Source organism: Prinia subflava, chromosome 12 (assembly GCF_021018805.1).
Source record: "Prinia subflava isolate CZ2003 ecotype Zambia chromosome 12, Cam_Psub_1.2, whole genome shotgun sequence".
NCBI classification, from domain to species: domain Eukaryota; kingdom Metazoa; phylum Chordata; class Aves; order Passeriformes; family Cisticolidae; genus Prinia; species Prinia subflava.
This window is the reverse complement of record NC_086258.1, coordinates 21,917,895-21,941,059: the sequence shown is the minus strand read 5'-3', so window position 1 is coordinate 21,941,059 and position 23,165 is coordinate 21,917,895. Positions and strand designations below refer to the sequence as shown.

The following is a 23,165-nucleotide window of genomic DNA, read 5'->3' as shown; positions in this document are numbered from 1 at the left end:
GTATAAACCCAATTACTCTCATAGTAAATTATGTAAAGCTTACATGTTATTTTTTAAATTTGCCCCCATGGAGTACTCAGGAGGTTCAGAACAGGAAAGGCTCACTGAGGCATTCTGAATTAAAAATGTGTAACAGGGAAAACCACGGAGCTTCCAGAAACTTGGAATAAAAAAGAAAAAAACCTCAACATCATTAAGTGAGAGACACCCCGAGAGAGGCTTTTCAGGGGAGGACTGTTAAAAAACAAGGAAAAAACCCCTCTGTTTCAGTGGGAGGGAGTTCTTTAAAAACAGATTAAGTTTCATCTGAGGCAGTATTTATTCCTCAGCCACTCTCTGCCTCGCTTCCTGATTGAAAGCAGGGATGGGAGCGATGCTGGTGTGCTCACTTTGGGTGTCAGCAGCAGCAAACACAGGGTGGACAGTGTGATTTGAAGGAGCTTTCAAGGAGAGCATCCCCAGAGCACCAGGCTGAGCCCCGAGAAGGTGAGGGGAGCACAGGACAGGGACTGAGCCCACCACTGCTCCTCCACACTGGCACTGACCTGGCAGGTAAAAACCACCAGTCCCAGGCAAGAATCACAACCTAAAGCTGCCAGGACCCGAGTGACCTTCTGGGCACCAGTTCTGGGACACCTTGCCCACAGAGAGGACACACAAGAGTGTAAGAGACTCTTTTACAGCCTATACCCTGATACATCTTTTTTTCCTCTCTTTACAAGCCTTTTTATTTTTGAAAACTTGCATATTTTTGTTTACTTGCTGCACTTCTCCTTCCACTCACTTTTACCTACAAGATCTCCCAGTGCCAGCAGGAGTCAGGCCCCACGAATTAAGGACATTAACAGAATTTAGCACTTTCTAGACCAGAAAAGGGGCTGACAGCACTTGATCCTGTAACCCCAGCATAGATCCACTCTGCATTAAATCAGTTTTCCTGCCTGGGTTCCTTCTGACTATCACTGCAGCCAAGGACACTGGTGTGTGACAGTGGGTCACGTAGGGCTGATGCATCTGTGTCAGAAAATCTTCCAGGCTGGTGCAGAACACTGTGCATGCTTATCACACTTCTAGTTCAAACCCTGATGTCATGTTTCCTCCCCTGAGCAGTTCCCTCCTGCCAGAGCACCCCTGCTCTGCCCGTGCTGATGCCACTGATGTTGTATTTACAGCAACCCAGAGTCCACAGGAGCTCAGCTCAGCGCCCAGGCTCTTCCCCAGCTCGGATTCCCAGGAGTCCTCGTCACCCTGAGCAAAGAGCAGCTGGCTCCGGGGGCAGGGAGCTGTGCCAGCAGCACTCACAGTTCCCCAGGCTGGGCACAGCCACCCCCTGGGTGCCCTCCTGCACCCACCAGTGCCCAGGACTGCTCTCCCCTCAACACCTCAGAACTCTGCTTTCAGCATCCCCCACTGACGCTCCCACCTTCCTGAAGTCTCCTCCCACCCCACACTCCCGGAATTCTCTCCCCTGTCCCGTTAAGATTCCTCTCTCCTGGACTATAGCTTGCTGCAGGATAAACCAAGTACTCAAAAGCTTCTTTGGCAACACAAAATTGGGATGAATGGAGCATCTCTGTTACACAAGCACGGCGATGCTGGTGCCAAACACGCCTCTCTCAGCTCCAGCATCCGCAGGGATCTCCCAAGCCAGCCTCCCCTCCAATCCCAATTCGTTCCGGGAGGTCCTGCCATGCCTCCCCTTTGTCTGCTCTGCTCACAGGGGTGTTGGAGGAAGCTTTAACAAATCACTGCCATGGCAGTGTCAAGCTGTCAACATGACCACAAGGCCGCTCTGGTTGTGAAAGGGCTGAGCTGTACAACAGCCTCTGCACCCAGGCACCGCCCAGGGGCTTGTCAGGAGCCCTGAACCAGCAACTCCTGCTAAGAAAACCACTCATCAGCACTGTGTACTCAAAAAAACCTGATACAGACCACAAGGAAGAAGGAACACTCCAAAGATCTCTGAAAAAGGAAAGAAAAAGCTTCTGAGCTCCAACCACAGAGAGATTTGAGCACCGGAATGTCTAAAAAGTTTGGTTTAGCTACTTAAAGATAACGAAAGTTTGAAATAAGCTGTGTTTTACCTGGGGAGGGAATCCCACCTCAGGGATTCACCATTCAGCTGCTGGGGCTGAAAGAGTTTTACAAAGAACCCAGCTCTGGTGTGATGCTGCTGGGAGCAGCTGGGCAGCATCAGCACCTCCAGAGCTCCTGCAGGGACACACAGACACACCGCCCCCAGCACCACACCCCTGAGAAACTAAAATACTACCACCAAAGCAAGAGGAAACAGGAACTACAACTACTAGAGATGGCAAACTAAGAGAGGACTCTCCTTTTTTTATTTTCGAGGTTTTTTCCCCTTTTGGAGAAGAGCAGGAAAGTCATTTCCTTACGCAAGATGTTTTAATTCACATTTTCCTTCTGACATCTCCTTCACAGGCCCACCAAAACAACCCGGGGAAAAGGTCAGACACAGCTATACATTAAGCAGCAAGGAAAAACAAGCACATCCCACGCTGAGGACACGCTAATGGCTCTTTGGAGTCAACACTTCCCTAATTCACTTTTTAAGACTTTCAGTTGCAATTTTTTTATTCAGCTTTCACAGCACAAATAGCCACAAGAAAGCTACCCAAAGCCCTAACTCGCCATGTCAGGATTATTTGATATGAAGGTCACTTCCTCCAGCCCCAAGCAAACTCCTCCAAACCCTTTAAGAGACACAAGGAAAAAGGACAAGGAATACTTGTATCGATTTTAGGATATGAGACAGGTCACACACTGAGTGCACAAAAATAATTCCTACTTCTAGAGGAATATAAAAGCACTAAACCCTCAGAAATGCCCTGTGCTGGCATCTGTGGGGTGCAACAATTAATTTATGATGACAGATTAATGTGCCCACAAACCCTCCTGCATTAAGGCAATTCTGACCTCTCCAGATTGGCTGCCAACGTGATATAGGTCCAAAAGAAATCACCCTGTTCTGCTGAGAAAGAACAATAAATCGGCTTCCTCAAATACAGTGGTTAAAGAATCCAAGTTCCTGACCTTGAATGTTTCCCTAGTAGGATGCTGTGCTGTAGGGAACAATCAGGATGACATTTGCTGAAATGTGTGGGATTTATGATATAATAGGTTGCACATATGTGCCAAAAGAGAAAAAAAACCTCTTAAATCCAAGCAAATCAAGATTAATTAGCTATTAAAATAGCTAAGAGAACACAGTGCAGTACAGGTGGTACAACAAACCAGCTCCCTCTCCGTGCACAGTGACTCCGGTTGTTTTTGGGGTCACGCTGTCCGTGGATCTGCGAGCGCACTCTCACTGGGAAAAGCAAAAATTGCTTCTCCTTTGTCAACTCCTGCTCTCTGCAATTCTCCAGGTTTGCGCTTTCATAAACAAACCTTACGCAGCCCTTCTGTAGGAAGTCCCCCCCAAGTGCACAGGAAAATCCCATTTTTGCCTGGCTTTGATCACCAGGACAGGCTGAGAATGAAGCCGGGAGTTTTTACAACGCTCCTCGTGCTGAAGAGAGGCCAAGCTGCTCACATCCACCTTCCCGCTCCAGCACATCCCCTCCAACTCTTCCCCCTTCCTCCAGCCCAGTGACTTTTTGTTTCCTCACTGCTAATTGCAATTACAGGTGTCCCACAGCCTGACAGATGCCACATGTCTTCAATGCCAGCGCCGCGCTGGGGCCGTGCGTGTCCAGCGGCACCACAAAGCAAACATTCCTCACCAGCAATCACAGCCCCGCTCCTCTGCCCCTTCCACCCGCCCCAGGAATGCCAACAAGTTGTTAATACCCTGCAATCTGCTCCGTTTCCCTCTTAATCCTGGTTTTAAGCAGGGCTGTGCTCGCAGGAGATCCCATCAATGCATCCACAAGGCGGGACAGAGCCAATGTTATTGTGAGCCTGAGGTGGAACGACTCCATCCCAGCAGGAGCTCCGTTCACACGAGGAACCAGCCAGCTCTGCTGCAGCAGGGCAACCACTTCAAACAGGCAGGCTCCCTGCAACAACAGACCTGCCGGGGCTGTGGTCAGGCAGGAGCAGCTCCCACGCTGAGCCTGCCCTTCCCTCTCTGCAGGGGAGGGACTGAGATGCCCCCTCTCCTGCTGCACACATCTTCACCCTACACACCTTTATCCAGCCCTCCACATCCACAGAGACTGGGAACATGATGTAGGAACAGGCTTCTTGCAGGCATGGTCTTTGCCCCACTAACCCTGAAAAGCTGAGCCACATCCCTCCTTCCAGGTGAGGGATTTGCTTTTTCTTCCCTCCAAAATCCTTATTCTGCAACAGAGCAGACTACCATGGGATTTATTTTCACACAATTTTCAGCAATTCTCAGGTGCCACAGTTAAACACAAACACATTTCCAGCATTGACAGCAGCGTTGGGCATCCCTTGGTTTGCTTTGCACAGCCCAACTGCTGCAGCCCAGAAAACTGAGCCACTGACCTACCACTGCTGCACACCCACATCTGCCATGGAACCCTCTTGTTTTGTCACTCCCAGCTTGGGAAAACTTCAACTACTGACAGACAAAATAATGAATGTGAAGATTCTTCCTGAGCACATTGACCTGGTGGAGAGGCAAGGACCAGCTGCCACAGGGCCACAGGGGTACCAAACACTGAAACCTGGGCAAGAGGATTCCCCTCCTCCCCAAGCTTTGGAAGCCTCTTTTAATACTTCACTCTTTTCACTCAGCTGTTTCCAGGACATTTGAGCTGTTTGTTAAAGACTCAATATCCTCTGCCACTTATCTGGAGACGGGAAAAGCTCCTTGATCCACTCTTGCAGTAGCAGAGTTCCCTGAGCAAACTGAGACTTGCCTTACACAGAAAAAGGGGCTGCTCAGCAGAAGCCTCCCACGTGAACACCTTGCTCCCAGCACACCGACAGACAAAATCAGCAGGGAAAAGCTTTGAATCCTCCCCAAAAATCACTTCTGTGAACGCTGCGCTGTTTAGGGAGAGATGGAAGGGGCACAGTCAAATCAAACACCACTCCACCACACGTATTGGCAAAACACATCCTCAGGGCTTTGCATTTTCCAAAAATACAACCTAAAACCGAGGGAAGATTCCTCCTTCCCCAGAGTGGCTGGGGCAGAGCAGAGCTGTGGCAGTACCTTACCCTGGGATTAGGCCGTCGTTACTGCAGCACTGACGGACGGATTAATTGGAGACAGCTGCAAGGAGAACTCTCCTAACGACATGATTCATTAGTTTTCATAGATAATTACATCTGCTCATGGTCTCACACTGAATCATTCATTTAGGGAATTTTTGGGGCATTAAATTTAAATGCAGTAATCAGATTTGTTAATCCGTGGGACAAGGCAAACCAAACACAATTTTATTCAGGGGATTGTTTATACTTTCAAACATTGACATGAATTCAGCAGCAGGAAAAAATTAGCAGCATAATGTATGCTCGTGAAGGTTAGAAATTATTAATGGTAATCTCCCTCCCTCCCCCAGTGCTGGTGACCAGACTGGGCAGATTTCTTCTTTCTTCTGGACTGCAGGTTCCTTTCCTGGATGCATCTTTGTGCCTTACACAATCCAGTGGTTTTCTCAGAATACACAAAGATTTTCTGATAATTTTTTGATAATAAGGTCTTTCCATAGACTGAAAGGATGAAAATCATTGATATTTGGGTTTGCCACTCTCTAGATTCAAAATACAGCTGGTTTTTCAGTAGTGGTGTATTATACATGAAATAATCAGTTTCAAACACGGCTTAGCTGGTTTTATTACTTTGAAATAGCAGCACATATTCGCAGATATAAACCCCAGAAAGGTCTGGAGATCCAGGTTAGCTCCCTCCCTTCCAAGTCACAAACTTTTTACTAAGCTGAACTCCACTTTAAAAACTGGCTAATTTTTGCCCATATTTTCTGGAAGCTCCTTTCAAATTTTTCATCTCTCAGTTAAAAAATAAAAAAGTCACTTTCTCATCTGTATTATTTATGATCAATTCATTCCCATTTTTTCTTGAACCAACACCCCTCTTCAGCTTCAGCAGTTTTTTCCCTCCCCAATATTTTACTGCCAAAACATGAACAGAAAGCAAACCATTATCTGCAATCCATCCCCAACTGGCCACACTGCACAGCCCAGACATCAGAGCCCTCTCTGCGCTTTCCCACTGACCTCCACAGCCCTCACTTCTACTCTGGACCTTCTTCTCCTCCAATTTATTTTTCTGAAACAAGAAGCAGAGAGTTCAGAGAACATTTTTCACAAAGCTGTGTCCAGGTGCTGTGACTTCTCTTGGCCCCAGGCACAACTGTCACCTGCTCCAGCTAAATTCTGTCCCCATCAAACCAGCAAAGATCTGGCCAGGTTTGGGATGAGCTCAGGACGTGGTCAGTCCATTGCTACAGCTCAAAAGCTGCAGCTTCATCCTCACACCATCCCAGGACCTGAACCATGCTGAAGAAAACACAAAGGATCTGGCAAAAGGAATCTCGTGGCACATCAAAGACCCCACAGCTTTCAGAGCAAATCAGCTTTCAGAGAAGAGCAGCTCAGGTTCACCAGCACAGGGGAAATCCCTTTTTGGGGAGCCTAGAAACAAAGGGCAAGGTAGAGAACCCTGCCCAAAACCACCCAGTGAGTCCTTGGGCAAGCCAGGAATGCGACCACCAGAGCACAACTGCTCGATGGCAGCCACAGCAGAGCTGCTCCTGGGTGGACAGGAGAGAGCACCTCTGATAGCACAGCTTGGATTCCTCTAAATTCACAGGCTACTGCTGAGAACCTGACATTAATGTGCAACTTGAGATCTCCTCCTCTGGTGAAGCTGCACCTACGCAGTCGTATTTATTCTTGTTGAGGTTTGGGGAGATGGGGGATTGCTCCATGGAAGCTGGAACAAATTAATACTGCCCTCAGAGTTATTATTTTAAGAGAAAGAAGCAGCAGAAGCACAAAGGTAAGCCAACAGCTTCTATTTTCTTTTAGTGAAGCGTCTGACAACACACAGTATATTTTGCCAGGGTCCATCCCAAACGCCACATGGTGATAAGCTCCTCGTGAGGCTGTTCCTGGACAGCATCCCAGGCCCTGCAGTCACGTCCCCATTTCTGCAATACCTCCAAACCTCACACTCCTGTCACAGGGAGACCCTTCAAGGAGCGGCACCCGAGACAGCTCCTCACCTCCGCGGGAGCAGCTCCACTTGTTTGTGTAACTGGAGACGTGTCAGGCCCTCTCCTGCCGTGATTTAAGCTCTGCCAGTGTTAGAAGGAAAACAAAGAACAAAGATGCTGAGATATCCATCATCCCAGCAGCGCCCATGGGGAGTAGCTGGAGGAATGCAGCGCTTCCAGGGCAGCCTCCCCTTCCTGTGCACACCGAGAGCACCCAGAGGAATTCTTCTCTTCCAGCCCAGCAGGGCTCAGCACCCAAAGGAATTCTCCTCTTCCAGCCCAGCAGGGCTCAGCACCCAAAGGAATTCTCCTCTTCCAGCCCGGCCAGGGCTCAGCACCCCTGCAGGAGCTGCCTGGCCTGCAGGCACCAGGGGCTGCTCAGTGCCATGACCACAGCAGGTTCCTGGAGCCCTCACAGGCAGAGCCCTGCCTGTTTATTCCTGCAAGGAATTCAGCAGCTGGAAACAGCAAACCCAACAGTCAGAGCTGTTTGCTAAGAGGGGTTTTGGTTACTAAACTCAGAAACTCACAGCAGACTTTTTTCTCCTGCTCTCCAAGAGAAATGGAGACGATACACTCGTGTTTTATTACTGCACAAGTGCCATGAAAGGAACTCATTTCCAAGGAAAATTAAAATACCAACTTCCCTCTCATTTGCTGAGGAAAGTGAGCACAACTGGGGAGACAACTAAAATAAATCAGAGAAATGCAAGAGAAATGGGACAGCAAGTACAGTGAGGAGCCAAAGGGGTCCAACACTGTCCTTGGAAAGCACAGCACAAAGGGACCACTCTCAGCACAGGAACAGCTGCAGGACAGCTTCTCCAAGGAAACGCAGGCACAAGCCTGAGCTTGGTGTCCTGCCTGCAAGCAGCAGGAATGACTGTGAATTGCGTGGTCAACAGCTCTTCCTGCCCAGCAGCAGAAGCAGCCTGAGCTGAGCAGCTCAAAAGAGAGGATGTGGAAGCAGAACTTGAGTCCTTCCCTTATTTACCTCATTGCATTCTCTCACTGGAGAAGAGCTCATCAATGACTGTCAGAACTTGAGGAGTAACCCAAACACTCAGGGCTGTTTTCAGGAGCAGGAGAACCAAATGAGCAGAGCCACAGCTCTGGAGGAGCCGAGCCCCAGCACCAGGGACAGACAGGGATGTGACAGCGATACCGAAACGTGGGCTCAGCACCTTGCAAAACACACCCGAGGGCAGCACGAGCATCTCAGAGCTGGGACAGAGAAACAGGCCCAGGAGCCAGGTACCCTCTCCCAGGACAGCTCAGAGACTCTTCCTCACTGAAGGGCTGGACTTGCTGGACCTGCAGAGGCTTCCCTGGCATGCAGTGCTGTGGTTGGGCAGCAAAACTTCCACCTCCCCCTCCTCCCCTCAGGCAGCACTACCTTTTTTCCAACAGTTAGGCAATTGTCTGAAGAAGTCTAAGAGGAGAAAAACACATTCCTCTGAAACAGCATCACTGCCAGGCACAGGACTGCAGGATCATCCAGCCTTACTGCTGACCCCATGCTTAAAAAGCACCTTGAAAATCAAATACAGCCATTATTTCAGGCAATATTAAAAGCAAGAAGAAAAGCAGTGCCCTCTTCTAAAAAGGACAAAACGTACCTTTGGATTTCTAACTCTCTGTTTTCAATGTTTTGCATTTTTTTTCCCTGTGCTTCTCTCCCACGTGGAAGGGCTGAAGAAATATTGGGGAGGGTGGTGGTTCAGGACAGTTTAAGTGTGCATGAACCGGCTGTTCACTCTCAGCACTGCACTTGTGCTCCAGAGGGATCACCCCAGGCCCATGACACTGCTCCTTCCTCCAGCAGACCTTCATGAATTCCAGCTGGAGACTCCTTTTTCTTCCCCCAGGGCCAAAGGGAAACTCACTGATATTTGTCATGTTTAGGATGTGGGGAAGGACACGCAGGAACACTGAAACACATTAAATTGCTGAATTTCTCTTCCCCCCCACTCCTCCCCTCCTTTTTTCCTGAAAAAGGGAGTCTTCCAACCCCTAGAACAGAGCAGAGGAGCAAATCCAGGGACCCCTCTGAGCCCCTGTGCACCACATGCTCACAGCAGCCACCTCCAGCTCCACTCCCAACCCCTCAGCTGGTGTTCAAACCATTTTTGACTTGGGGAACAAGAGGAAGAGCATCCTCTGCAGGAGGGGACACAAACCCAGTGGCCCTGCAGGACTGGGGACAACCTCAGCTATGTCAGCAGCTCAGCAGTTCACAGCTTTGGGCAGGAAGAGCTGCTGCCAGCAATGACACATTTTACCCAAGATCTCCTGAGCAAAGCTAAATTTGGAGAATTCAGTGTTTATCACCATTGCTTTGATCCAGAAAGAGCAGAGGATGTGATGGGAGCTTCAGTGGAGCAGCCATGGGCAGCCCAAGGACACTTGGGCAGGACCAGAGCTGTGTCTGTGGTTGATTTTCACACAATAACTGTTAGTGAGAACTTTTGGAAAGCTTCCCCCCTTTCAAAAACCTAACCTCTCACTGAAGCCAGCAGTGCCAGTCAGTTTCTGCAATGTTTTTATCCCAAACTGAAGGATGGGGGGTTGGCTGTATTTGTGTTTGGCAGTGTCTGTACATTTGCAGGATTTAGGCAAACAAGATCTGCTGCCTTTAATGCCCAGCTGCTCTATTTTATCCCCATTAAAACTGGTTTTCCCCTTCCAATTTCTTCAAACACTACTGGGAGGCTTGTTTAATACACCCCTTATAAAGGCTCCTGGCAACTCTGAAATGAGAGTTTTCCTTAATCTTCCTGTAACTTCAGGGGATAAACTGTTCAGCTGTCACCGTGTCACAGTGTGGGTGATGTTAATGAGCTGGAGGAGAAGCCAGGCCACAGAACTCCCAAGGTGCCACCCCACTTCCCTCTGCCCTCACTCAAAGCAGGTCTCCTGAGGAGCTATGACAGACCAGGAGTCCCCAAGTCCTGCAGAGGAGCCAAGCACCTTACAGCAAACACTGATTGAGATCTACTAATTAAGGTCCTCTTCGCCAGGACTGTGATGGTCCCAAGTGTCCACCAGGACCTGGACAGCAGGAAAAGTTCCTGGGCATTTTGTGCATGGAACTGGATGTGCCTTCTGCAGAGCTGATCTCTGTAGCTGGCTGACAGGCTCAGGCCCACATCTGCACTTGCAGACAGGAATGTTACTCCTCCAACTCACTTGCACATCAAATACGTATCGATTATGATAAAAAATAAATGTAACCAGCTTTAATAAATATCAAACAGGAAAAACTCCACACATATCAGAAATTACATTACTTTGGTGTAGTATCCTGCACCAGCTGAAAGCCTGAAGCAGAGCAAGCCTGATATGTACTCTCTTTAAAAGGTTCTCCAGCCCCTGTATTAATGGGTTTTTCCTCACATCACAGAAATGTGAAAGTTTCTCTTTCAGCAGGGACTGAGGAACAATTCTTACCTTCAGAATAAAACCACGTAAAGACACAGCTGTTCAGGGTAGTTTGCCATCACACTTGCACTGTAAATACTCAACAGAAAGGAGAGTGAGAAACCTGCCTCATGCTTCTAAGATTTCTTTTAAATCAGCTGTGATTGTTGTATTTTTGATTTATGTTTGCTTCTGAGGGATGCAGCCTTCCCTCCCCCAATAAAACCTCCCAGCATTCCTCCCAACAGGAATTCCTGTTGGAAGCACAGAGCTGGGGAGGAAGCACAGGGCAGATCTGGGGGTTATTTCCACTTCAGAGTTCCCTTTTGCCAGGAAGTGAAACAGAAACCTCTCCAACCTCTCCCTGCAGTGAGGGACAGCTCACAGGTGTTGTGTCCTGCACATTGCCACGGGGCAGTGCAGAGCTGGCTTAAAGCCCTGCTCTCCTCTGCCCAGCACCTGCCCCAGAGATAAAAGCAGTTTGAAATGCTCAGGGAGCTTCAGCAGCAGCACCAGCCACTGAGGGTGAAGGCTGGCCCTGGAACAGAAGGGAGGAATACACTGATTTTACCCTGAAACCCCCACAGCCCTTCCCTCTCCAAAGTCCTGTGGTCTCCAGCTATGGAAGTCATTTTCCTTTCATTGAAAACACACCACCCACATTAGCCATCAGCAAAATTATTGCAGTTCCCATTGTAACAAAGCATCAAATGGAGCTCTTCCATAAGAAGAGAAGTCACAACAGCTTAACCAGTGGAAAGAACCACACTGCAGCCTAAAGAACCACACTGCAGCTCCGATTCAAGTCTGAGCACCCCTAAAATGACCTGTGATTGGATCATGGAACAGCTGGAAAACCCAGCACTGACCTCAACTGCCACACAGAGGCACCAGTACCACAAAATCATCATCCAGCCCCAAAACTCAGGCCTTTGATAATTTAGCACATGAATGTGTGCCATGCTGGAGTCTTCCCTATCCCCAGGCTGGTGCTCTGAGGCAGCTTGGACCTAATAATAATTTCCAAGTGCAAATACTGCTTTATAATGAGTACATATGAGGTAGCCCATGTCCTAAGCTCAAGCAGAAGGAAGCTTTCCTCCCAGCTTATCTGATTTTCTATTCATTGCAAATGCCACTTTTCAGAAGGCCACGTCAGAGTTCAATTCTCACGGCTCATTTTCCTTGGCAGGAGCCCAGGTTATCTGCAAACACTGGCTGAGAACCCAACTGCAGCAGCGGGACACCCACACCCCGCTGCACAGCAACGGGGTAACACAGGGGTGTGGAAACCTGGATTGTTCCAAAATAAGGGCAGGTGGCAGTTATTGCCATCAGATTGCAGGGGCATGCAGGAGTTTGAGAGGCAAGGAGCACCAAAATGAAGAGATGGCCTCCCAGTGCCCAGCCTGCCTGGGGCACTGTCCCTGCCTGCAACGATCCCTCCATGTCCCAGTGGGCACCTCCTGTCTTCCCTCTCCTGTTCCTGTCCCAGCCTCCAAACCACGAACAAGGAAAGCTCCTGCTCACCCCTGCAAGCCCAAGCACAGCTTAATCAGGGAAATATCATCTGGAGAAAATGAAGCAGACAAATGAGCAGGTCCCCGCTGCAGCATCCCCCAGGAGATTTCCAAGCTCAGCCAACTTTTGATGGATTTTTCCTCAAGCCAAGGATCATCCCACATCAGTCCCCTCCACCACTGCCTGTCTATGCTACAGCACAGATAACAGACCTCTGCAATATAATTAAAATCATTACAAGAGTCTTAACACAGTAAAATTAACAATTTCTAAGTTTCTTGCCCAAGCCACCATGTTTCCTACCCTAATTCCCTCACACGAAATGACAAACATGACAAAGTCCATGACAACCAGCCATCAAGAACCAAAAATCTTCCCTCTACACCCAGAAGTGCTTCTTTGTTCCACAGAGGAGGAGCTGGATCCTGCTCCCTCTTCCAGTGCTGCTGCAAGGCACCACAACCCCAGTGCTGACATTCATCTGGGGCTGTCTCGTGATCCTACAAACACAGAGCTCAGGGTCATACAGAACAAACATTTGGGCAGTTTATACCAAATGTTCTCTTATTTTTACGTATGATTTGCCCAAACCAGAGCAAACCCAACCTTCTGAAACCCTGGCAGGGCTGGAAACCAACATTCCTTTCAGCATTTGTGCTCACACCTGGAGGAGCTGATGCAGCAGGTTCAGCTGAACCCTGGGGAACCCTGGGGTCCCTGGTCCCCAGTCCAGCCCAGGGTGTCCTGCTCCAAACTGGGAACTTTGGGGTCCCTGGTCCCCAGCTCAGCCCAGGTGCCCTGCTCCAAACTGGGAACTTTGGGGTCCCTGGTCCCCAGCTCAGCCCAGGTGTCCTGCTCCAAATTGGGAACTGTAGCCTCAGTACCTCAGAGCCAAATCCATCACTTTTTATCACAAAGGTATTGTGATAAAAATATTGCTTGAATTCCTACCCCGAACTTGGAAAAAGGCTGTCAGACCCAGATGTTTCAGACTAAAGACTGGCTCCAAACCAGCATTTTTCAGCAAACTTGGTCGTGTAAGAGAATTTCCAACAAAATTTTGAGATCAAACAGCCCTGGAGCTGTTTCAGCACAATGTGATCCACGCAGCCAAAAGCCAGATTTGATTGTGCCCCTGCACTTTGATGCCAGACACTTCATATTTTGGGACCTCATGTACCTTGTGTGATTTATTCCCTTCATGCTGAAGTGTTCCTTGTAAAACTGTTGGGAGAAAGTGGAATTATGTCTGCTTCCACATCCAAGACTTGTACTACTGTTGTGCTGGAGGATATTTCGGTTATTGATGTCTGGAAACAGCAGTTCACTGGGAACACCAAGTACATCCCACTCCCTCCCAGAGCTCCCTGGGATCAGAGGAAAGGACTGGAGTCAGGCAGCAAGGCAGAGGATTTTTCACAGTATATGCCATAAACAGGATAATACCCACATGCACTTTGGGTTTGGGGTGCAGAGGGATGAAACACATTTAATCCATCAGCAATTCAAATGAAAAGGTTGCAGTCAAGCTTGCAAGGAAGTTACTTCAATTTCTAGTAATAGTTATAGCATCATGATTTGATCAGTTCATTAGTGATCTTGGGATACTATAAGATATCAACTTTGTCCTTTTAAAAGAATGCCATGTTTATGTCACAATAATTTTGTTTCTGACTGAAACACAGCTTTGAGGAAGCAACTGCTCCCAGCTTTGCCTCTGCCTCCATCAAGCTGCCATGACCCTGGCATTAAACAGAAATGTCTGACACAGCACAGACCAAACCCTCTCCCTGAAAACTCGGCTCCCACAAACACTGTGGGCACCACCTGGCACTTCAGCTTTAAACTTCACACTCTAAAATTACATGGCAAACCCACCCCCAGTGCTGCACCTAGGAGTTGCTTCTGTTGCCTCAGCCCAAGCCCAACAAATTGGAATTGTGAGCTGTGCTGGCCACCGGCCCAATGTGAACAGTCCCACCCCGGGGATTTGGGCATGGTGAGACAGAGGCAGAGAAGCAATATATCCTGCTCAGGAGAACAGCAGAGATGGGAACTGAGATGGGAGGAGGGATGAGCTGGCCACGCACTTGGAGGTAATGGGAAAAGCAGGAGAATGTGCTGGAGAGCCCTGAGCAGCCGGCTCGGGCGGAGTAAGCCCAGTTCAAAGCACTCCTCAGATTCCAGCAATACCTCATGAGCACAACGTGCCCAGAAACGTGGTTTTCTTCTCCTCTCCTGCGCTGGAACCGTGCAGCTTCCAGCCATACAGGTTTTCTGGGAAATCTATTAAAAGCCCATGAAGTGCCCAGCAGCCCTGACCGAAATCACCATGACACTGGAGCATCTGGTTCCCAGCAAGCATGACTCCCTTTAAAGGCTGCATATCACCTCTCCAACAGTGCCTGGGCAAGCAGCTCCTCCAGGGATGTGGGACAGAGCAGCCACCTCCTCCTTGCGCCCATCAACCCTCAAAAAACCCTCTCAGAAGGGGAAGGCACAGAGGAAGCACTAAAGTCAGAGTCTTTAATGTACACACTGAAGTAGAAAGCATCAAGCTGTATTTCTCTGCCACAAATAGCAAATATTTAAAAATAAAACATTATTTTTAGCCTAAGTGGTGCTTAAGGACTCGAGAATAAACCACTGTCCACAGACAGGGAAATGTCACCATGAGAAAACGCTGAAGCAGCCGTGTCCTGCTCAGTGAACACCAGCTCAGGGCAGAGAGAAAGCATTTGGGATCCACTCTCAAACCTTAAAACCCTCCCTGATTCAGCCAAAAACGAGAGGAGAATGGGTCAGGTAGAACACCTTAGTGTATCTAAAGGGAAAAATCAATAAAATGATACAGAAACTCACATAACATTTTCCAAGATTCTCTACCTAAGGCTGTTCTGCACAGGGCAATTTATCCCCTGCCTTTCTTTGTCACAAGCAGTTACTGTAAGGTCAGGATATAGAATTCCAGCTGCTCCCAGACAGGTAGGGATTTACCAAAAAGGGGCTGTAAAGGAGAACAGACTGGGTTTGTCCCTTCCTGCTCCTTTACGATGCATGACAGACATCCTAAGAAAGCAGGAAAGCAGGCTGGGAAAATAAATTCCCTCTCCACAGTCTCAATCTGAGATTTTCTTGAACAGAGGAAAAGCTAAATTAACATGGAAAAAAATCATCAGTGTTTTGAAATATCTACAATTACAGTTAGGTTTTGTTTTCTTTTAAAACAGTTTAAATCAAATGCCTGAAGAAGCAGATGGGAAACCTTCATGTGCTAAAAGCTGAGGCTTCTACCAGAGCTGTCCATTAGGAAACCAAAGACAAGGCTTAACAAAGATGATGTTTAAGATCATAATTCTTATCAAAAAATCCTGAAAGGCTTGAAACAGTTGGAGACTCATTTTCCCAGCAGTTCTGGTCCCCGTGCAGACAGATGAAGGGAGACAGCCTCCCCCTCCCCAGCGCGGGGTGGGCGAGGTAGGGATTGGCTAACTGTGGAAAAATCCACATAATTGAGAAGACAAATGTTGAACAGTTATTTTACAGCTCGAAGCATTGAAGGAAAAAGGCTGCCCGTGCCAAGGGGCCAGGCAGGCTCATTGTGTGTGTGAGCAGCCCTGGGCAGCAGCAGCGCCTTCATCCCCCACCAGGTACGAACTCAGTCCCTCGAGAGAGCAGCAGCAGCATCTCCCTGCCCCAGGGAGCAGCAAAATCCACACACATTCTGTCTAATTCTAAGTTAATACTGATGTGCAAAGGCAAACACAAATTCTTACACGAATTCTACATACATATAGTATGTAATTCTATCTGTTCCATCTAGGAATTTTCAGCAAGGCTACATTATTTGTTATGACTAGAATTTAACTAACTTCACAAAAGGCAATGTTACTTGAACTTTAAACTAGGCTTTAGGGCTTCTCTTACTAGCTCATACAGCTACTTAAAATCCTCTGTTTACTTAAAACTAAACTTGCATTTCTGCCTCGTGTCTGTGTGGATTTATGTATTTTAGTTCCTCTGATGGGTCTAATTCAATCCTCACACTTCTGGGCACTCCTGGGCCTGTATGGATTTGGCCCAGGGGGATTCATACTCCAACATCTCCCCCTCTCTTTGAACCTGAAGTCCCTCTTAATTACTTTATTAATCATTTGTTGAACACATTGGAGCAAACAAGGCATCATTAATAGCCTTGTTATTATGATGATTAATATGATAAGGCACACAGGCTCAGGAGCACCACCCACGGCTGAGGCCCTTTGCTGCTTGCCATGAGAAACCCTATTTTCAGTGGCTTAAAATGATGGAAAGCTCTAACGACTCAGGCTGGAGATTCCCAGCTTGGAGCCTGCTTCCAGGTGAATTTTCAAAAATAAAATAAAATTTCGGCCAAAATATCCCAGCCATTTCAGAACAATGCTGTCTCTTCTATGTTAAGAGTCTGCAGGGGCCTCAGGAGCTGCAGTACCCCAACGTTTTCAGTGACACACACACAGGAGAGAGGAGGATGGAAAAGGACCCAGGAGGGGAACTGGTTGAGCAAGAATGCTGGAATATGGATGGGTGGTTTCTAAAGTGAGGATTAGACACATTCAGAAGGGGAGATTAAAGATCAAATCAATAAAAGCAGCAGAATGAGAAGTCTGAAGGAAGCCAAGTTACAGAAGAGAGAGGAAAGAGTGAGCCAGGGAAGGTCCCATCAGAAAATGAGAACGTGTCCAGCCCAGCTCCTGCTCTAACTCAGCTGAAGCTGTCTGGAATGATACATGCTCCTAAAGGTGTCCCACAACAAGGGCTTCCCATCCTCCTGACACAGGCAGGGCAGGATTTTTTTGCTCCTTCTGACCTCGACTCAATCCTGTCACCAAAAGCTTCCCTCCCCTCGAGGCAGCTTTGCTCCATTCTTCAGGAGCCTTGTGTTCCCATCTCACCTTCTGTGCCTCCCCCAGCTGCCCCAGCAGGTGCCCTTTCCTGGGATCCCACCTGCTCTGTGTGTGCCCTGGCCCTCCCAGCCATGGTTAATCCCATGAGCAGTGTTCCCCAGAACATTGACCCAAACCCTGGCACTGCCAGGGAAGGGAAATCACTTGTGCCCATGCTGCCACAGACTTACAAGGACATCTCATGCAACAGCACCAAAGCTGTCCTGAAGTTTAAACTACACCTAATTCTTTTCACAAGGCTCTTGCACAGAAAAAATCCAAATTCATTTGACTCTTACAAGGACAGAGCTGTCATCTCCCCAGTGCTTACAAAGAGTTTGTTCTGCTGCTCCAGTCTGACTGCTGGAAACCCATCCCAGCAGAGCCTGAGAGGCTGCACAGAGATGGAAACCTACACCAGCACAGCCTGAGAGACAGAACAAGGATGGAAATCCATCCCAGCACAGCCTGACAGGCTGCACAGGGATGGAAACCCATCCCAGCAGAGCCTGAGAGACAGAACAAGGATGGAAACCCACACCAGCAGAGCCTGAGAGGCTGCACAGGGATGGAAACCCATCCCAGCAGAGCCTGAGAGGCTGCACAGGGATGATTGCTCCTTGTTCCTGCCCGTGCTGTCAGCAGCCTCTCTGAAGCCATGGGCAGGACACCTCACACCTCCCTCACACTGCTCCAATCATCCAACACTGCTGAAATTACCCTGAGCCTGAGCTCCAGAGCTCCCTGTTCAGGTTCCCATCTGGCTTGGAGACAGATCCATTCTGCATTACTTCCCTGCTTTTTCCACATTCGTTTTAAGAATACCAGAAAATTTCACAGATAAATAAACACTGGAAATACTGAAGCAGCAAAATCTTGTACTTAAAAGGTTAGGAAACACTGTAAATACTTTTTTGTGTAGATGCCTTTCTCAAAGCAATGCAAATGTAGTGTAACCTTGGTTTCCATCACCCAGCAGGCAGCACAGGCAGGGTTACTTCCCTGACAGATACCGAATAATTTGTTTTATCCTCATCACCCAGCACAAGGCTGCATTCCTCATGGACTGGACACAGCTCCAACTCTGCTCTGAAGAGTTAAAGCTCCCTCCCAGACCTTCTCACAATGCCCTCCTGACAGCAAGTCTGAGTGTATTTTGATTTTGACAGCTTCCCTGGGAAATGAAACACTATTATTCCACCTCAGGTGGAAAATAGGAAAACTAATAGTTAAAGTTTATTTTGGATGTTCACTAAAAGAGAGTTTGAATCTCTCTTTTTTAAACCACATGTAAACCGAACCTGATCTACCTTTCCAAGCAATATTTAATACACTCTGATGCATTTCAGGGACATGCTCTGGTGGTGGACTTGGCAGTGTCAGGTTTCCAGCAGGGCTCGGTGATGTTAAAGGTCTTTCACAAGGAAATGCTTCTCCATCCCTAACCCTTCCTGGGGGATGGCCCAGATGATCCTCAGAGGTCTCTTCCCAGCCCAAGCATTCCGTGATTTCCTGCACCAAGAGCTGCACAGCCCCTGCCAAGTGCCAGCTCCAGACCGTGGCAAGCCAGAGCCTGGGGCAGCCTGGGGTGCCAAGTCAGGCTCACAGAGGGAACCACTCCTGCAAAGGCTCAGCTGGGGTGGGTTAATCCCCTCCCTCCCGGCTCCTGGGCAGCAGCACAGACAGTTTTATGCTCTGAGGCTTTATCTGCTGCTGCCACAAAGCCTCTCACAAGCCTGGCCTCGCTTTCTAAGCGTTTTCCCACACCTGGCAGGGACCTTACAAACGGTTTTTGTCACCACATGTGCACAGTTCAACCCCAAAAGAGATTGAATCCCATGCACAAAATGAGGCAAGACCTGCAGAAAACAGCATGCAAGTGGTTTAGGACTAAAACTACACCCAAGAAGTGCTGTGTAACCTCATGTTTGCCATTTCCCAGCTTCTCAGTTCAGATCCAGCCTAAGCATTGCACTATTTAAACCATCCAAGACAAAAAGCAAAGTTAATTTTTCCCCTAGGAAGGGTTAAACCCACTTAAACAATGTGCAATAAAGACAGAGCAGTGCCGCAGTAACACTGAAGTTGTTTCTCTTCCATACAATAAGCTCAGGAAGCAAAATTAAAATCTATCTGCATGGTCTGAGGTCACTTGGGCTAGGGATGGTTATTTTAAATCTGAGTATTAAAAACATATGGTCCTCCATGGAGGTTTCCAGCCAAGCTGAACCTGCTGGTGCTCAGCCTTTCCCAGGGAATGCTGAACACCTCCAGAGCCCACCAAGCAGGGCTGGAGCCATCTCCAAGGGGCTCACAGCAGGCAGGCCTGGGCTCCATAGGATGAAAACAGATATTGTTTAGACAAGATGATGAACATTTCTAAAAATTCAATCTTTAATCATTTCTGATTTACAAACTAATCCTAACAATGATGCAATGCACCCCCAGCCCCGCTGGGCTCAGGCTCATAACTCAAGCACAGCCCATACACAGTGCTAATTAGTTTGTATTACAGCAAAAATGCTCTTAATAAACAGATACATGACACAACTTTTGGACTTTGCAATAGCCATGAAAATAATCTTTAGGAGAAGCCCTTCACTGCCCGTATCTTCACTGGGCTGGCTGCACCAAGAGCTTGGGGCTGAGCACTGCCCTGGGAGAGGGGAATCACATTCCTGGTGCTGTTTCCAATAAGTCTGGGCATCACCAGGAATATTTTCACTCCATTTACTGATGACACCAGGACCATTCTCTAGGTGTGTAAAGAGCAGCAGCCAGAACAGGGCTCCAGTCTCAAGCATTTTGATGGCAGTGTCAGGGTAACAAAAATCTCACACCAGGCTGAGCTGAGTCCTCCCTGGAGGATTTTGTGCCACCCACTGTGACCAGAGGTGACACTGCAACCTTGATTTGCAAAGCTATTGTAAACAAAAACATAATGCCACAATTTCTGGTTGGTTTCAGAAACTTGATTTTGACAAGAAATTCAAAATGTTACATAACCATATAATTAAAGGATTATTATGGGAGATGGTTTACTTCAAATGATCCATTCTGGTTAAGTACATCCTGACTGGGTACAGGATTCTCATAACCAGGAAAAGAACATAAAGTGTCTGATTTTGCAGCTTATTTATTTATGAACTCGTTTATGCTCTGTTATAAACTTTAGAGGAGCTGGAAGCAAAAGAACCCATCCTCAACAGAGCAAAGCAAACGGACATTGACAGGGGAAAAATGCCAAACAGGGCAAGTTTTGCAAGCTCCCAGTATTTACCATCCATCCCAGAGTACTCCATTCTCATGCAAGCATGTCACAATGAGAAAACAACATCTCTATAAGGGTAAAACAAACAGCATTCACAATTTCTGAAAGCATTCTTCCACAATTATTGCACTAGATTAGATTGCCTCACCACCAGGGCCAGAGGCCATTTACACTATTTTCCTTCTCTCTCTCTTCTTTTTTTTTTTTTTTTTTTTTTTTTTTTTTTTTTTTTTTTTTTTGTGGAACAGATGAAAGGATTACAGAAAGTTTTCTGGGGCCAAATTTGGAGCTAATGATGGGAAAATTCTTTTGCTAATCCCCATTGCTAGCAGACTCCTGAGGCTGGAAAAAAACAACATCTCCCGGTACCGTGCTTCTATTTTGCTCATCAGTGCAAAATTCCCTGCTCAGGAGGTTTGCAAAGGCCCATCAGCTTTAAGCAGAGCCATAAAATCTCCAGGACAGGGCTGCAGTGAAAACCTGAGTGGAGAACCAGGTGGGACTGCCATTAAAACTTGGATGCCACAGTGGAAGCCAAGGATGGGACTCAGCCACCTCCACCTCAGCTGTACCCCAGGGGCTTTTCCAGGATATTCTGTGCCAGGCAGGCTGCAGGGATCCCACCTGAGCAGTCCTTGCTAGCTCCAGAGGATTCCTGGAGAGATGGGTGCAAAGACGTGGAGCTAAGCCAGGCTGGTGTCACCTGGTGTCCCCACCTGTGCAGGGGCACAGCTCCCACCAAAGCCCAGTGGGACAAAGCTCCAGCCCTGCTCCTCCTCCTCCTCCCAGGCCAGCAGTGCAGGAGCAGACAGCACCGAGGCACCTCCCTCCCAAAGGCAAAGTTTCATCGTTTTGCAGTCATTTAACAAACACAAAGGAATTCGCATGTAGCGGCTCATGAGGAGTAAACTTTGCATAATTAATCAACCCCTCGGTCCTGGTGCATCTGCAAAGGCACAGCTACACCAGCTGGCACTCCGGGGAAAATGCCTCTGGCCACCTCGGAGAGCTGGGAAGTGCAAATACCTCCAGAGAGCTGGAGCTGCCTTGCAATGGAAAAAGCAGACCTGAGGAGTAAGTCTGGAAAATCAGTACCCAACTCCCTAAAGCCTAATTCATTAATGCACATTATCAGCTACTTCTGAATTAAGCCAGGTTTTATTTTAACACCAGGACAAGCTGCAGGCACCTCCTGAGCTGCAGAAGGTGGGAACATCCCCACCAGGTCAGGGAAGCGGAAGTCAAGCTTCCCACAGAAAGGGGAGGTTTGATGGAAAATCTGACGGGAGGAAAAAGAAATGTTGAAGCAGCACTTAATGAAGATGAACTTCCCCTGCCTCCACACAATACAGACGATGCCATTATCACTCAGCACCAGGAAGGAAAGGGATTCCAGGGAAGGGGAAATTACAGGGCAGTTATCCTCATCAACCTGAGCGTGCAGCAGTGACATGAGCTTGGCACAGCGCCTGAGCAAAGTCTGCTCATGGTTAAGCACAGGGCATGAAGTAAGATGTGCACGGGGAAAACAGCCCCTGGAAAATATTGCTAAGGACTTCAGCTTTTCCAGGGTGCCAGTGGCAACAAAATGTCTGACCTTACCCCCCCCATATCCACCAAAAAAGCCCAGGAAAAGGGATTGCATCAAGTCAGCGGAAACATGGGAGTTCCTCTGGCCTGGGAGGGATGAAGACAAGTGCTGAGTGATCTGCCCCCACATCTGTACATCAGGCTGTTTCCCAGCTCTTTTGGACAGCTTCAGCCTCTCCTGATGACACTTCCTACAGGGCTGGCAGGTCTGCTCCTCGTGGCTGGGGGACAAGAGCAGAGCTTGGGCTCTGAGCAGCCTCCTCAGCATCAGCACACACAGTCCTCAGCACCCCCTGCTCCAGGCTCTCAGGAAAGTTCCCCTCTCTGAGAAGGAGCTGCCTGTAGTTCAAGGCAGAGCTCCCATGAAAACACAGGGATTTTGCTCAAGGTAACTGCCTGTAAGACAAACAACACCAGGACTATGTGCATTATTTGTAAAAAGGAGGGTTAAGTATGTTCCATTTCACAGACATTTCGAGGCCTTATAGCTAGAAGAAGCCTGGCAAAAATGCAATGGTACAAAACACAGAACCTACAGGATCTCAAAACCACAGGAATCTGGGGAACCATCCCCAACCCCCAACACAGAAATGGGACACAGATCGTGTATTTTACTGAGGAGGAACCAAAGTTTCACAGAGGGTCTATAAACAGGCTCATGCTTCCCACCTGTTTCCTATTTAGAGAAAAAAAAAAAAAAAGGCAATTAATATGACTTTTTAAGCAACGATTAATAAACCTATGAGATGAGACCCCTAATTGAAAATGTCTTTCCTCACATGAGGCAGAGGATCAAAATATGACAAGAGCACTAAGCAGTCTCCCCCAGCTGCACAAACTCTTCCTTAAAACCTTAAGATTAATAAACAAAGACATGCTCTAGGCATTTCCTATCCCTCCTGGATTTAGCTGTGGCAAGCAGGGGAAATCCATCCTCCTGCTTCACTCTGCTTCAGAACAGAGCTCCCATGCAGCACCTCATGGCAGTGATGGGAATTTGGGCACCCCTCACTCTGAGCAAACTCACAGATACAAAGGGGAAATCCCATCCCAGGAAGAAGCAGGTTTCACGACTGGATTTCAACTATCGCTTCTTAGCAAGAAGGACACTGCCCTGCTCAGAGGTGAAGCACAAGCCCAGGATGAAGGCCAGGGGTGCAGCCTTTGTGGGAGGGAGAAGCCAGCAGGGCCCCATAGCTCTCACTATCAGGACTACTCCTGACTGAAGGAATGAAAAGTCAGGAGCACTGGAGGATC

The 23,165-nt window shown here is 48.1% G+C and overlaps 1 protein-coding gene across 2 annotated transcripts in view; it reads right to left on the bottom strand.

Annotated features, from left to right (window-relative positions):
- The window catches only part of STX8 (syntaxin 8), an 84,675-nt gene that overhangs the window by 47,537 nt on the left and 13,973 nt on the right, over window positions 1-23,165 (bottom strand). The window lies entirely within an intron of this gene.